This window comes from Coregonus lavaretus (assembly GCF_964263955.1).
Source record: "Coregonus lavaretus genome assembly, contig: HAP1_SCAFFOLD_90, whole genome shotgun sequence".
Classification (NCBI taxonomy): domain Eukaryota; kingdom Metazoa; phylum Chordata; class Actinopteri; order Salmoniformes; family Salmonidae; genus Coregonus; species Coregonus lavaretus.
Window position 1 is genome coordinate 104,037 of NW_028160689.1, and position 15,966 is coordinate 120,002.

The window sequence follows — 15,966 nt, forward strand, 5'->3', positions numbered from 1 at the left end:
AGTGAGGAAGCCCAGTGGTTGGTGCACGCCGACCGACCCCTATGGTGGATGGAGTGAGGAAGCCCAGTGGTTGGTTAACGCCGACTGACCCCTATGGTGGATGGAGTGAGGAAGCCCAGCGGTTGGTGCACGCCGACTGACCCGTTTGGTGGATGGAGTGTGGAAGCTCAGCGGTTGGTGCACGCCGACTGACCCGTTTGGTGGATGGAGTGTGGAAGCTCAGTGGTTGGTGCACGCCGACTGACCCTATGGTGGATGGAGTGAGGAAGCCCAGTGGTTGGTGCACGCCGACTGACCCCTATGGTGGATGGAGTGAGGAAGCCCAGTGGTTGGTGCACGCCGACCGACCCCTATGGTGGATGGAGTGAGAAAGCCCAGTGGTTGGTGCACGCCGACCTACCCCTATGGTGGATGGAGTGAGGAAGCCCAGTGGTTGGTGCACGCCGACCGACCCCTATGGTCGATGGCGTGAGGAAGCCCAGTGGTTGGTGCACGCCGACCGACCCCTATGGTGGATGGAGTGAGGAAGCCCAGTGGTTGGTGCACGTGGACTGACCCCTATGGTGGATGGCGTGAGGAAGCCCAGTGGTTGGTGCACGCCGACTGACCCCTATGGTGGATGGCGTGAGGAAGCCCAGTGGTTGGTGCACGCCGACTGACCCCTATGGTGGATGGCGTGAGGAAGCCCAGTGGTTGGTGCACGCCGACTGACCCCTATGGTGGATGGCGTGAGGAAGCCCAGTGGTTGGTGCACGCCGACTGACCCCTATGGTGGATGGAGTGAGGAAGCCCAGTGGTTGGTGCACGCCGACTGACCCCCATGGTGGACGGAGTGAGGAAGCCCAGTGGTTGGTGCACGCCGACTGACCCCTATGGTGGACGGAGTGAGGAAGCCCAGTGGTTGGTGCACGCCGACTGACCCCTATGGTGGACGGAGTGAGGAAGCCCAGTGGTTGGTGCACGCCGACTGACCCCTATGGTGGACGGAGTGAGGAAGCCCAGTGGTTGGTGCACGCCGACTGACCCGTATGGTGGACGGAGTGAGGAAGCCCAGTGGTTGGTGCACGCCGACTGACCCCTATGGTGGACGGAGTGAGGAAGCCCAGTGGTTGGTGCACGCCGACTGACCCCTATGGTGGACGGAGTGAGGAAGCCCAGTGGTTGGTGCACGCCGACTGACCCCTATGGTGGACTGAGTGAGGAAGCCCAGTGGTTGGTGCACGCCGACTGACCCGTATGGTGGACGGAGTGAGGAAGCCCAGTGGTTGGTGCACGCCGACTGACCCCTATGGTGGACGGAGTGAGGAAGCCCAGTGGTTGGTGCACGCCGACTGACCCCTATGGTGGACGGAGTGAGGAAGCCCAGTGGTTGGTGCACGCCGACTGACCCCTATGGTGGACGGAGTGAGGAAGCACAGTGGTTGGTGCACGCCGACTGACCCCTATGGTGGATGGAGTGAGGAAGCCCAGGGGTTGGTGCACGCCGACTGACCCCTATGGTGGATGGAGTGAGGAAGCCCAGTGGTTGGTGCACGCCGACTGACCCCTATGGTGGATGGAGTGAGGAAGCCCAGTGGTTGGTGCACGCCGACTGACCCCTATGGTGGATGGAGTGAGGCAGCCCAGTGGTTGGTGCACGCCGACTGACCCCTATGGTGGATGGAGTGAGGCAGCCCAGTGGTTGGTCCACGCCGACTGACCCCTATGGTGGATAGAGTGAGGAAGCCCACTCCATATATTATTTTGTTCTTTGAAGAAGAGTCTCTCCCTTCATACGTATATTTGGGTCATGTGAGATGTCCTGTAAGAGCCTTGGTGCCCAAACCCTTGGAGTGTGAGAAATGTAAACGATTTCGACATGTGTCTAGTCTATATAGAGGGGAGGAGTATCATGAATTGGGCCAGACAACCTGCTCCAGGTCAATAGAGCTGACCAGGGAGGCAGCCGCTGGAAGCAGCCTAAAGACGACTCCGACCGCAGGTCCAGTCCGTCTGTCTTGCGCTGTGTGACCAGCACGTGGAAGGAGGGAACAGAAAGAGGCCGCTGTAGATGTTATGGGTGGAAGATGGCACAATGCTGCCATCTGTTGGTAAATGTTCATTACTGCAACTCCAGTGTTTTACCGGTGTACTTGAGATACCCGGATGTTTTGCAATATACTGAACAAGACTGGTTACTCGCATCAATGCCTCTGCCTCGTCATTTAACATTCAAACAGTAGGTGGCGGCAATAGTCCAACTCGGCCATAAAACCTTGAAGAAGAAGAAGCAGTAGAACTGTGCTGTGAAGACGATCGCTTTTGTGTCCGTTTCAAATGTATTACTACAGGTATGTAATAGCGCGTTTAAACTTTCTAATATCGAAAGAACATGTCATAACATGCTAGTTAACAAATCCGTCAAGGTATTATCACGCTTGGTGAAGGTTTTATGTTTGTGTCAAACCGAGTAAAGAACGTGATAAGTCACATCGCTGGAGACTGGGTTTCTGAGGGAATTAAACATTATTTAGTCAAGATAAATTAATAAAGAATCCATTTATTGGAGATTTCTGAATTGGTTTTACATGTTATTGGTTTTTTGGGTACATTGTTTTTAATGATAAAATGGCGGCTACTCTCGGTCAGCGTCAACGGACTTCAGTGAGAACAGTGTCGGTGCAGAGAGAAAATGTCACGGTCGACCTACTGTTTTGAAGCTGAATGTAATGATTAGCAGTTTTCTACATGTGTAGTAATATTCAGACACATTCAGTTGTTTCTATCTTATCTACATTTGATACTATGGTGTGAATGGGAAATAATATTGTTTTTTGCGAGCGAAATCACATTATATTGGTCATACGCGACAAATACAACGTGTAGACTTTACAGTGAAATGCCTACTTACGAGCCCATTACCAATAATGCATAGTTAAAAAATCAAAGACAAATATTTGATACATTCAAAAGTAAATAGTAGCACATAAAAAACAATAACGAGGCTATATACAAGGAGTACCAGTACCGAGTCAATGTTCAGGGGTAATTAAGGTAATACAGTATGAATCTGCAGGGTTAATTGAGGTAATACAGTATGTACATGTAGGTAGGGTGAAAAGTGACTAGGTAATCAGGATATATCATGAACAGAGTAGCAGCAGCTTATGTGTGTTTGTGGCGTCAATATGCGTGTGTGTGTGTTGAGTGTCAGTGTAGTTTGTGTTGATCAGGAAGTGTGCGTAGAGCCAGTGCAAAACATTTTAGATAAATAATAAAAAGGGGGTCAATGTAAATAGTCCAGGCGGCCATTTTATTAACTGTTCAGCAGTCTTATGGCTTGGGTTACAAATTGTTCAGGAGCCTTTTGGTCCCAGACTTGGCGCTCCGGTACCGCTTGCCTTGTTGTAGTAGAGACAACAGTCTATGATTTGGTTGGCTGGATTATTTGACAATTTTTAGGGCCATCATCTGACACCACCTGGTATAGAGGTCCTGGATGGCAGGGAGTTCGGCTCCAGTGAATTACTTGGCCGTACGCACTACCCTCTGTAGCGCCTTGCACTCGAATGCAGAGCAGTTGCCATACCAAGCGGTGATGCAGCCAGTCAAGATGCTCTCAATGGTGCAGCTTTTTGAGGATCTGAGGGCCCATGCCAAAACTTGTCAGCCTCCTGAGGGGTAGGAGGTGTTGTCATGCCCTGTTCACGACTGTTGGTGTGTTTGGACCATGATAGGTCCTTAGTGACGTGGACACTGAGGAACTAGAAGCTCTCGACCCGCTCCACTATACCCCCGTCAATGTGAATGGGGGGGCGTGTTCTGCCCTCCGTTTCCTGTAGTCCTCCATAAGCTCCTGAGTCTTGCCCATGTTGAGGGAGAGGTTGTTGTCATGGCACCACACTGCCAGGTCTCTGACCTCTCATCGTCGTCGGTGATCAGGCCTACCACCGTCAGCAAACTTAATGATGGTGTTGAAGTCGTGCGCAGCCACGTAGTCGTGGGTGAACAGGAAGTATAGGAGCACGCGCCCCTGAGAGGCCCCGTGTTAAAGGTCAGCGTGGAGGATGTGTTGTTGCCTACCCTCACCACCTGGGGGCGGCTCGTCAGGAAGTCCAGGAGCCAGTTGCAGAGGGAGGTGTTCAGTCCCAGGGTCCTTAACTTAGTGATGAGCTTGGAGGGCACTATGGTGTTGAACGCTGAGCTGTAGTCAATGAACAACATTCTTACGTGGGTGTGCCTTTTGTCCAGATAGTGCAATAGAGATTACGTCATCTGTGTGGCTGTTGGGGCTGTAGACTAATTGGAGTGGGTTTCTGGGATGATGGTGTTGATGTCAGCCATGACCAACCTTTCAAAGCATTTCATGGCTGCAGATGTGAGTTCTACGGGCTGCAGGTATACAGACTGGGTCTGGGAGAGGTTGAAAATGTCACTGAAGACACTTGCCAGATGGACAGCACATGCTCAGAGTATGCGTCATGATAATCCGTCTGGCCCGGCGGCCTTGTGAATGTTAAAATGTTTAAAGGTCTGACTGTTTAAAGGCTATGGAGAGCGTGATCATACAGTCGTCCGGAACAGCTGGTGCTTTCACTCATGGTTCAGTGTTGCCTGCCTCGAAGCGAGCATATTTAAGGCATTTAGCTTATCTGGTAGGCTCGTGTCACTGGGCAGCTCTCGGCTGGGTTTCCCTTTGTAATCCATAATACTAGTGCTGAGCGATTAGTGCGATTTTTAGGTCAGTTTGGTTTCGGTTCGATTATTAAAAAAGAATCACAGATTTGAGTTTCAATTATTTATTTTTTACATGAAATAAGTAATGAAATAATGACAATGATTTTAGAGCTTTTTAATGGAAATTCCAAAGGCCAAAATAGTGAACATTCAATTGCCAAAACATTGAAAACATTCCTTTGTCTCTGTCAGGTCCACATTTGGTAGACATCAATAGAAAAGTAGAAAGTTACTATGAAAAAACTAAATATTTCAGTTGTGTATATTATACTGAACAAAAATATAAACCTAACATGTAAAGTGTTGCTCCCATGTTTCATGAACTGAAATAAAAGATCCCAGAAATTTTCCATATGCACAAAACGTTTATTTAGCTCAAATTTTGTACAGAAGTCTGCGTGGACATGAGCTGAAATAAAAAATCCCTGAAATAAAAATTCCAGAAATGTTCCATACGCACAAAAAGCTTATTTCTCTCAAATGTTGTGCACAAGTTTGTTTCCATCCCTGTTAGTGAGCATTTCTCCTTTGCCAAGATAATCCATCCACCTGACAGGTGTGGTATATCAAGAAGCTGATTAAACAGCATGATCATTACACAGGTGCACCTTGTGCTGGGGACAACAAAAGAGCACTCTAAAATGTGCAGTTTTGTCACAACACAGATGTCTCAAGTTTTGAGGGAGGGTGCAATTGGCATGCTGACTGCAGGAATAGTCCACCAGAGCTGTTGCCAGAGAATTTAAAGTTTATTTCTCTACCATAAGCCGCCTCCAATGTCGTTTTAGAGAATTTGGCAGTATGTCCAACCGGCCTCACAACCGCAGAGCAAGTTTAAACACACCAGCCAAGGACCTCCACATCCGGCTTCTTCACCTGCGGGATCGTCTGAGACCATCCACCTGGACAGCTGATGAAACTAAGGATTAGGTCTGCATGTACTAAAGCCCTTTTGTGGGAGAAAACTCATTCTGACTTGGCTGGGCCCCAGTGGGTGGTCCTCCCATGTTTTTAAAAATGTATAAACTGCCTTAATTTTGCTGGACCCCAGGACGAGTAGCTGCTTGCAGCAGCTAATGGGGATCCATAATAAATACAAATACAAAATGCACCCCTTCCCAGTCATGTGAAATCCATAGATTAGGGCCTAATGAATTTATTTCAATTGACTGATTTCCTTATATGAACAGTAACTCAGTAAAAACGTTGAAATTGTTGCATGTTGCGTTTTATATTTTTGTTCAGTATACTTAGTTTCTATTTGATTACTTGATAGTTTTTTATTCCTTAAGGTCTGTCTGTCAATCATTTTACTAGTTCTTCAAAGAAGATAAGGCATTCCTTCACGAACTGTCTCTTTCCTCTCGTGATTGTGTTTACATTCCTCTCTCATGCCGTCTGTGTGTATCTAATCTAACGTAGCAGACGTAAAAGTACCCTTCTAGAGATCTGTATCTTTCCGAGTCGGGGGAAAACAGGCGCAATGGATTATGGTCGTTGTAGTGAATTACCACGTTTCTGCACTGAACTAGGTTGAATATTTGCTTACTGAAAACTACAACTCACTTTAGCCCAGCGTACCACATACTGTAGTTCCTGACTTGATTTCTCTCGTTAATGATTTTATTTCTCTCTAGAAAGTGTTGGGCTCACACACACAAAAAAAACTAAATGGAATTCTAGTAATTGAACCGTCGTCAGTTGTTTAATAACACAAAAAAAATGTAGAAACACTAAAATAATACAATGAAGACAAGGTTATTCAGGAAAATAGAACATAGTGCTGCCTAGAACAAACTGCAACCTTGTACTAAATGGTTTTTGAGTCATTTATGCATTTATGTGAATTTAAGTGCACACACTTTATGTGAATAAATGAATGTTTTGTTGTCAATGATTAGTTACCTGATATATGGAAATTAGATTAACAATAAAAATTGAATATATTTTTGGAGAATACAGAAAGTGCCAGAACTGTCAAGACAATAACTTTAGTGTCTGTTTCTCATTATTACTACAGGACGACTATAATAAGGTCTGAGGCCGGTAACATCAACAGTGAGGACAAACCCAGCCTGCCTCTCTCCTTCCACACTGAGTCCAAACCTACAGTCACTGGGTCCTGATTGTGACAGTGGAGCCCAGTTTGCACTGCAGGATCCAGAGATGGCATCAGTGAAGCTGGAAGACTGCAGTCAAACACTGGAGCTGAATGTAATCAACATTAAAGATGAAGAAGAGGAGGAGAAGATTGGGAAATCTGTTTCTCATGGTAAGAGCAGGTTCATTCCAACTTCCCACTGTGCATGAAAAGTTGCAGTAGAACTGTTTCATCATGAACTGTTTCAATGAGAAGGTAGATATTATTTCATGCTATTGACACTTACATGGTTTGACACCAGTATTGTCAGCATGTGTTTTATTCACTGGGCTATCTGGAGTGATCAGAGAGTAGACTAAAGAAGCGAAGTAGACAAACTGCCAGTGTTTTAAAGTTCTATGAACTGAGTCTGTGTAGTTACTAACCCTTGTGATAGTGAGTGGAGGATGATATGGCTCATCATTTTCATGACTTTTTCCCCTTTTTAGTTTTGACTTCTACCCAGTTTTAAAATAGTTTTATTCCCCTTTTGTAATTGTACAGCCTACTTATATGAATTCATATGTCTTATGGTACAGCCAGAAGAGGACTTGCCACCCCTCAGAGCCTGGTTCCTCTTTAGGTTTGTTTCCGAGGTTGCTACTTTTCTAGGGAGTTTTTCGTGGCCACTGTGCTTCTACATCTGCATTGCTTGCTCTTTTGGGGTTTTAGGCTGGGTTTCTGTAAAGCACTTTGTGACAACTGCTGATGCAAAAATGGGCTTCGTAAAATACATTTGATTGACATGTATATCACACCAACTGACTGGTTCTTCTGATGTTGTTCACACAGGAGACCACGTTGAGACATTCTCTACATCCAGAGAACAACAGCAGGAAGATCACAGAGCTAAGAGGTCTCACCACTGCCCACATTGTGAGGAGATTTTCCCAATTCTATCAAAGCTAGAAATACACAGAAAAATACACACAGGCGAGAAGCTTTACTCCTGCTCTGACTGTGGGAAGAGTTTCTCCCGATTGTATACCTTAAAAACACATGAGCGCATACATACAGGAGAGAAGCCTTTCTACTGCTCTGACTGTGGGGATAGTTTCTCTCAAAAGAGCAGCTTAAAAGCACACCAACAAATACATACAGGAGAGAAGCCTTACTCCTGCTCTGATTGTGGGAAGAGTTTCTCCCGATCGGAAACCTTAAAATCACATGAACGTATGCATACAGGAGAGAAGCCTTACTACTGCTCTGACTGTGGAAGAAGTTTCTCCCGATCTGATAACTTAAAATCACATGAACGTATACATACAGGAGAGAAGCCTTTCTACTGCTCTGACTGTGGGGATAGTTTCTCTCAAAAGAGCAGCTTAAAAGCACACCAACAAATACATACAGGAGAGAAGCCTTACTCCTGCTCTGACTGTGGGAAGAGTTTCTCCCGATTGGATACCTTAAAAACACATGAACGTATACATACAGGAGAAAACCCTTACTCCTGCTCTGACTGTGTAAAATGCTTTAAAACATCAACTGAGCTAAAAGTACATCAGAGAGCACACACAGGAGAGAAGCCTTACGTCTGCTCTGACTGTGTAAAATGCTTCAAAACATCAACTGAGCTAAAAGTTCATCAGAGATCACACACAGGAGAGAAGCCGTACTCCTGCTCTGACTGTGGGAGGAGTTTCTCTTACCAGAGCAACTTAAAAACACACCAACGTATACATCAAGTAGAAAAGCCACATCAGTTCTCTAAGACCTGCTAAGATTAGTCACTCCATCACTTAATTCTCATCTCATAAAATAAGTTGTAATGTTGAATTGGATCAAATGAAGAATAGAACACTATTGTAATCCTATTGTTTCTCACTGTGCAGAGGAAAGGGAGCGTTATAGAATGTTTACCTCTCTTTACTGATCAGTGTGCACCTTGTCAGTTTTGATAGTTTCTACTGTAATGATATTGAGATGACCTTGGATTTGCCCTTAGTGTTGAATACCCTCTGTGAGGCTTCTCATTTAGAAAACAAACACTATAGTCTGCCAGTTGACTGGGTGGTACTGCTTCCCTCTCAGCCTGGTCTGACTCTGTCTGTGGGGAGAATCTCATCACGGAGGACTTTAGCATTTTAGCTAATTAGCAACTTTGTAACTACTTACTACTTTTTAGCTATTACTTAGCATGTTAGCTAACCCTTCCCCCTTCCCCTATCCCCATTTAACCCTACCTTAAACCCCTAACCTAGCTAATGTTAGCAACAACACATTGGAATCCATAACATATCATACATATTACAAGTTCGTAACATATTGTATGAATAGCAATGCGTAACAGAACATACACATTTTAATTCGTAACATACGATACGTCCTACAAGTCGTATTATACTGAACAAAAATAGAAACGCAACAATTTCCAAGATTTTGCTGAGTTACAGTTCATATAAGGAAATCTGTCAATTGAAATAAATAAATTAGGCCCTGATCTATGGATTTCATATGACTGGCCAGGGGCGCAGCCATGGGTGGGCCTGGGAGGTCATAGGCCCACCCACTTGGCCCAGCCAATCAGAATGAGTTTTTCCCCACAAAAGGTCTTTATTACAGAAATAAATACTACTCAGCACCCCGCCCCCCTCCCCTCAGACGATCCTGCAGGTGAAGAAGCCGGATGTGGAGGTCCTGGGCTGACGTGGTTACATGTGGTCTGCGGTTGTGAGGCCGGTTGGACGTACTGCCAAATTCTCTAAAACAACGTTTAAGGTGGCTTATGGTAGAGAAATAAATATTGAATTCTCTGGCAACAGCTCTGGTGGACATTCCTGCAGTCATCATGACAATTGCACACTCCCTCAAAACTTGAGACATCTGTGACATTGTGTTGTGTGGCCTTTTATTGTCCCCAGCACAAGGTGCACCTGTGTAATGATCATGCTGTTTAATCAGCTTCTTGATATACCACACCTGTCAGTTGGATGGATTATCTTGACAAAGGCTGAAATGCTCACTAAACAGGATGTAAACAAATTTGTGCACAACATTTGAGAGAAATAAGCTTTTTACGCATATGGTACATTTCTGGGATTTTTTTATTTCAGCTCATGAAACAAAACTTTACATGTTGCGTTTATATTTTTATTTCACTTTATATTATGGTAGGCCAATGTAATGTAACATAACATACTAAATGGAGTGGCACTGATTTTTTTTGTAACATAATACGTTTTGCTCTGAGACCAGGTTGTCCCTCTGCAGTATTCTGTTGGAATGAGCTAGTAGACACAACATGTATCAGACAGAGATGGTGTGATGATCAGTTTTCACCATTAGTTTGGGTGGATTATTTTAGCTATTACAGTTTTTTTTTTTTTTTTTTAAGCACAATTTTGAAAACAGGGCCCGGTTTTTCAAACCCCTTCACACAATGAGCACAACACTACACCAAAGTAGCACAACACCTCAGATCATTTGCAAAATGGAACGCTGTTGTCAAAACTATACAATGTCTTCTAAAAACCTTATTGTGATGTCATAACATAAAACCCAACCATCACATGGTCTGATTCTGTTTGAATCAGTTAGACACTCCTGTGCTCAACCTTAAAACACTTTTAGCGTTTACACAGAGAAAGTGTAAAAATTAATTCAGCAACACCACATGACCCCCAATTGTGCAGACTAATGAAAATATGTATTTATTTTCATGTACTCAAGTCAGTCAATACTGAACATTTCAACAAAACATTTTCCAGTGTTCATACAGTATTACTGAACTTTGCACTGTAAGCTTACAGTAATACTGTAACATAAATTACATATCCAGTTCAGTACCGAATAAAAAAAGAAAAATAACCTAAACATCTCTCCGCTGGATCTGGCCACAGGGCCTCGTCAACATCACAGGCTATATTTTCATTTGCAAGGCAACGTGGGAAGAATCTTTTGGAGTGATGAATCCACCCTTGTATGGATGCTGTTTCAATTTGATCACATGCTTCCACCATAGATTGAATGAGTGCCATCTGGACATAGGGCCGGAGATCATAAACCTTCCACCGCCATGCTGAGAAGAACTCCTCGATGGGGTTTAGGAAGGGGGGAGTATGGTGGAAGGTATTGAACTGTAAATTGTGGGTGTTGATGAAACCAGTTTTGGACCAGAGCAGAATGATGGAAAGCTACATTGTCCCAGACGACAATGAATTGCATCTGGTCCCTTTGGTTTGCTGCTCTGATAATATTGTGTAATCTGTCTAAAAATGTAAGAATGAGGTCAGTGTTTTAAGGACCCAAGTTGGCATGGCAGTGGAGGACCCCATTCTGTGTAATGGCAGCACAAGGGGTAATGTTACCCCCACGTTGCCCTGGTACATTGACAATAGCCAATGATGTTTCTTCCCCTTCTTCTCACTGTTGTCAGGTTAAATCCAGCCTCAATGTATATAGTGGGGGGAAAAAAGTATTTAGTCAGCCACCAATTGTGCAAGTTCTCCCACTTAAAAATATGAGAGAGGCCTGTAATTTTCATCATAGGTACACGTCAACTATGACAGACAAAATGAGCATTTTTTCCCCCAGAAAATCTCATTGTAGGATTTTTAATGAATTTATTTGCAAATTATGGTGGAAAATAAGTATTTGGTCAATAACAAAAGTTTCTCAATACTTAGTTATACCCTTTGTTGGCAATGACACAGGTCAAACGTTTTCTGTAAGTCTTCACAAGGTTTTCACACACTTGCTGGTATTTTGTGATGTTTTGGGGCTGTCGCTGGGCAACACAGACTTTCAACTCCCTCCCAAAGAATTTCTATGGGGTTGAGATCTGGAGACTGGCTAGGCCACTCCAGGACCTTGAAATGCTTCTTACGAAGCCACTCCTTTGTTGCCCGGGCGGTGTGTTTGGGATCATTGTCATGCTGAAAGGCCCAGCCACGTTTCATCTTCAATGCCCTTGCTGATGGAAGGGACCTATGATGAAAATTACAGGCCTCTCTCATCTTTTTTAGGTGGGAGAACTTGCACAATTGGTGGCTGACTAAATACTTTTTTCCCCCCACTGTATAAACTAATGCGGGACGTCCTCTGCATCCATTTGCAAAACTCTCTGAAATACAGCAAAAGATCACATTGTGTAGATCAATTTACTGCAGGTCTGCTATACAGTAAAATTACATGTACAGTAAAAAGGTTGTGTGTGCAGTACACAATACTACAGTCAGTGAACAAAACGTACCACCACATATTCACACCGCAGGCCTTTCAACCTGTCTGAATTTCTTTCAAATGGCACTTTTATACAGTTGTGTCATCAGAACTTGGACGTTTTTTTAAGGATACGGGCTATTGTTGACAGAGAGACCTGTTGGACATTATTGAAAATTCGGTGATCATTGACAATATGGGCTTGAATATCTCTAAGTCTGATTGCATTATTGGCCAAAACCAAGGTTTATGATCTCTCTCTCTCTCTCTCCTGTGTGAATATGGGGCCCCTCCCTCCTTGGTGTTCTCGACGTTCAATCCTATGTTGGCCAAACAAAATACATGTAGCTAACTGTAAAATGATAGAGGAATAGATACCAAAACTGTTGATAATAGTACATGCAGTAAGCTATGGATTTTCTGTTGACAGAAGATACGTTTCTCACCTGTGCTCTTGACGAAATGTCCGAACTATTGATGCCACCGTGTACCTGCTGAGGTTAGACTGTACTCTCAGTCCAGCCCCCCTCAGTGTTAGTCCGTGGTTTATTACATGGTGAGGTTAGGCTGTACTCTCAGTCCAGCCCCCCTCAGTGTTAGTCCGTGGTTTATTACATGGTGAGGTTAGACTGTACTCTCAGTCCAGCCCCCCTCAGTGTTAGTCCGTGGTTTATTACATGGTCCACAATTGTAGCACGAATTTCGTTTAAATAGATTTGGTTGTCTTCTTCTTTGTGCATGTCCTACCCCTCCTCCAGGTCTTCCTCTGACACCGTCCATTGGTTTTGGAAGACAGGTGGACTTACCTGTTGCCTTTTTTATAGTGCTTAAACCTGATTGGTGTGTCTACAATTAAGCACCAGTGTGTGTGCACACCTGGTGGCTGTGTTTAACCAATTGGTTCATTTGAAAGCCTTTGCTTCGAAATTGCATAGGAAATGACATCATGGTACATTTCTGTGTCTCAAATGCATACAAGTGTGTTTTAGTGTTTTGCAAAAAGTGTGAAGCTTACAGTTGTGCAAATCTAGGCCTGTGTTTTGCTCCTTGAGTGTAAGGTTTTGCTAATTGTGGGAAAGTTTTAATTTGAGTGTGTAAGCAATTGAAAAAAACTGTAAACAACTTTGTTTAATGATACACAGGCTATAAAAACGATGACGTGTTTATTAAATAGTATTTTACAACTTGTTGTTTTAGTTACCTGATAATTAATGTGTTTGGATAAAACTGCATTCAAGTGAACTTCATTGATCTGCCAATGAAAAATAAAGTTTGTACATGAATTTGTACTGGTCACCCTTTCCTTCTCTTTTGTATTCAGTTCTTATTAGATCTGACAGTATGAATGGTTCTTATGGTTGTATTCAGTTCTTCTATATTAGATCTGACAGTATGAATGGTTCTTATGGTTGTATTCAGTTCTTCCATATTAGATCTGACAGTATGAATGGTTCTTATGGTTGTATTCAGTTCTTCCATATTAGATCTGACAGTATGAATGGCTCTCATGGGCTGAGTGCCTGGAGTTTTCTCAAGTTTTTCTTGGGGACCTTCAATGCTGCAGAAATGTTTAAGTACCCTTCCCCAGATCTGTGCCTCGACACAATCCTGTTTCGGAGCTCCACTGACAATTCCTTCACCTCATGGCTTGGTTTTTGCTCTGACATGCACTGTCAACTGTATGACCTTATATAGACAGGTGTGTGCCTTTCCAAATAATTTCCAATCAATTGAATTTACTACCACAGGTGGACTCTAATCAAGTTGTAGAACCATCTCAATGATGATCAATGGAAACAGGATGCACCTGAGTTCAATTCCCAGTCTCATAGCAAAGGGTCTGAATACTTATGTATATAAGGTAATTTCAGTTTGTACTTTTGTTGTTTTCGCTTTGTCATTATGGGGTATTGTGTGTAAATTGATGAGGGAATAAAAATGCATTTAGTCCATTTTAGAATAAGGCTGTAACGTAACAAAATGTGGAAAAAGTCAAGGGGTCCTGTATATGCTTCAAACTACAGATTTAACTGAAATGGTAAACATAATGACATGAAAAGAAAGGAGAAAATAAATGTACATTATCTCTGTAGTTTTACATTATCTCTGTAGTTTTACATTATCTCTGTATTACTATTACCCACATTTAAAACACCTGGCTAGAGTAGCGAGGACAGAACATGTGGCTTTGCAACACACAGGTGTTTCATCTCCACACTGGGATCATTCTAACATTGCGACGCCCCACAGGCCTCATGGCGCTCAGGTAGAAGGGTACCAGGAATAAAAAACACAACACTAATGAAAGAGCACACAGGGCCACAGCACTTCAGGAGCACACAGTCACCAACAATATCCCCTGGCATCAATATTTTCAACTGGGTCAGCTCTCTATTTCAGCCCCACCTAATTCCATTTATTAAGTAACCATAACAACGTAACCATAACAACGTAACATATCATTCTGTTTTGACAGTCCCGGATGTACATTTACTATGTTATGTTTAATCTATGAGACGAGGCTGCTCCTTGACCTACATTATGCACAAGCAGGTCCGGGTCAAGAGGTGTGTTTTGCCTTCAGCATCTGCATGTGGCAAAAGCTTTCCCACCTCACAGCATGAATCTAAAATGTTAGTAACGTTGGCTGTGAGTGATGGTAAAAAAAATTGGACTCTAAGGCAATTACTTGAATAATTCAATGGATGTTTTTAAATACTTACCTGAGCTCAGGGTGGGTGAAACGGTGCGAATGAAGCCACTACCAGGGGACCGGACGGGCCTCTGGAGACTCGGATCCTGTGTACAGAAAGTGGCACCACGCTCCTACTTGGTCGAAGTGAATGGATCACTGTACCGTCGTAACAGGGTTGACCTTCGGATTGCTGAGCCAGCATCTACTCAGAACTCTGATGGTCATAGGGGTCGCATGACAAAAGACGGAACCCCAGCAAGTCACATGGGGCCTGAGGCACTGGGCGAAGAGCCAGGGGATCACCGGTCGGCCACTCCCTCGCCCATCAATACTCCCCTTAGACAGTCAGGTGACACGCCTGTGCGGGAGCCCGCAGTCCACGCAGACAAGCCCCCTGTCTTTTCACGCTGCGGGCGTCTGTCCCAGCCACCAAAAATACTTAATCTGTAGGTTTCTCATTAGGGATTGTTGACAGACAGTGATAAAAGTGAAGAGAGTATCAAAATGTGTTAAGTGGTTAACTGAATTTTTTTTTATACAAAATAATAAACAATTATACTAAACAGTTGATGTTGGAAATTACTACTAGGTTTGTTTTGTTAGTGAATTGACAGTTCCTGTCCTATTTTATAAAAGGGAAGATGTTATGGGTGGAAGATGGCACAATGATGCCATCTGTTGGTAAATGTTAATTACTGCAACTCCAGTGTTTTACCGGTGTACTTGAGATACCCGGATGTTTTGCAATATACTGAACAAGACTGGTTACTCGCATCAATGCCTCTGTCTCGTCATTTAACATTCAAACAGTAGGTGGCGGCAATAGTCCAACTCGGCCATAAAACCTTGAAGAAGAAGAAGCAGTAGAACTGTGCTGTGAAGACGATCGCTTTTGTGTCCGTTTCAAATGTATTATTGCAGGTACGTAATAGCGCGTTTAAACGTTCTAATATCGAAAGAACATGTCATAACATACTAGTTAACAAATCCGTCAAGGTATTATCACGCTTGGTGAAGGTTTTATGTGTTATGTTTGTGTCAAACCGAGTAAAGAACGTGATAAGTCACATCGCTGGAGACTGGGTTTGTATGAGTGAATTAATCTACATTATTTCGTCAAGATAATTTCATAAAGAATCCATTTATTTGAGATTTCTGAATTCGTTTTACATGTTATTGTTGTTTTTGGATACATTGTTTTTAACGGTAAAATGGCGGCGCCTCTCGGTCAGCGTCAACGGACCTCAGCGCG

At 43.7% G+C, this 15,966-nt stretch overlaps 2 long non-coding RNA genes across 2 annotated transcripts; both read left to right on the forward strand.

Moving 5' to 3' along the window:
* The first annotated feature begins 2,255 nt into the window (after positions 1–2,255).
* Positions 2,256–5,825, forward strand: LOC311121563. The gene is made up of 2 exons (XR_014612304.1): positions 2,256–2,330; positions 5,505–5,825. It is a non-coding gene; the product is annotated as an uncharacterized lncRNA (long non-coding RNA).
* Positions 5,826–6,747: 922 nt separating this feature from the next.
* On the forward strand, positions 6,748–13,321 carry LOC311121565. Its single transcript, XR_014612307.1, has 3 exons — positions 6,748–6,988; positions 7,396–7,439; positions 7,649–13,321. It is a non-coding gene; the product is annotated as an uncharacterized lncRNA (long non-coding RNA).
* Positions 13,322–15,966: the final 2,645 nt, after the last annotated feature.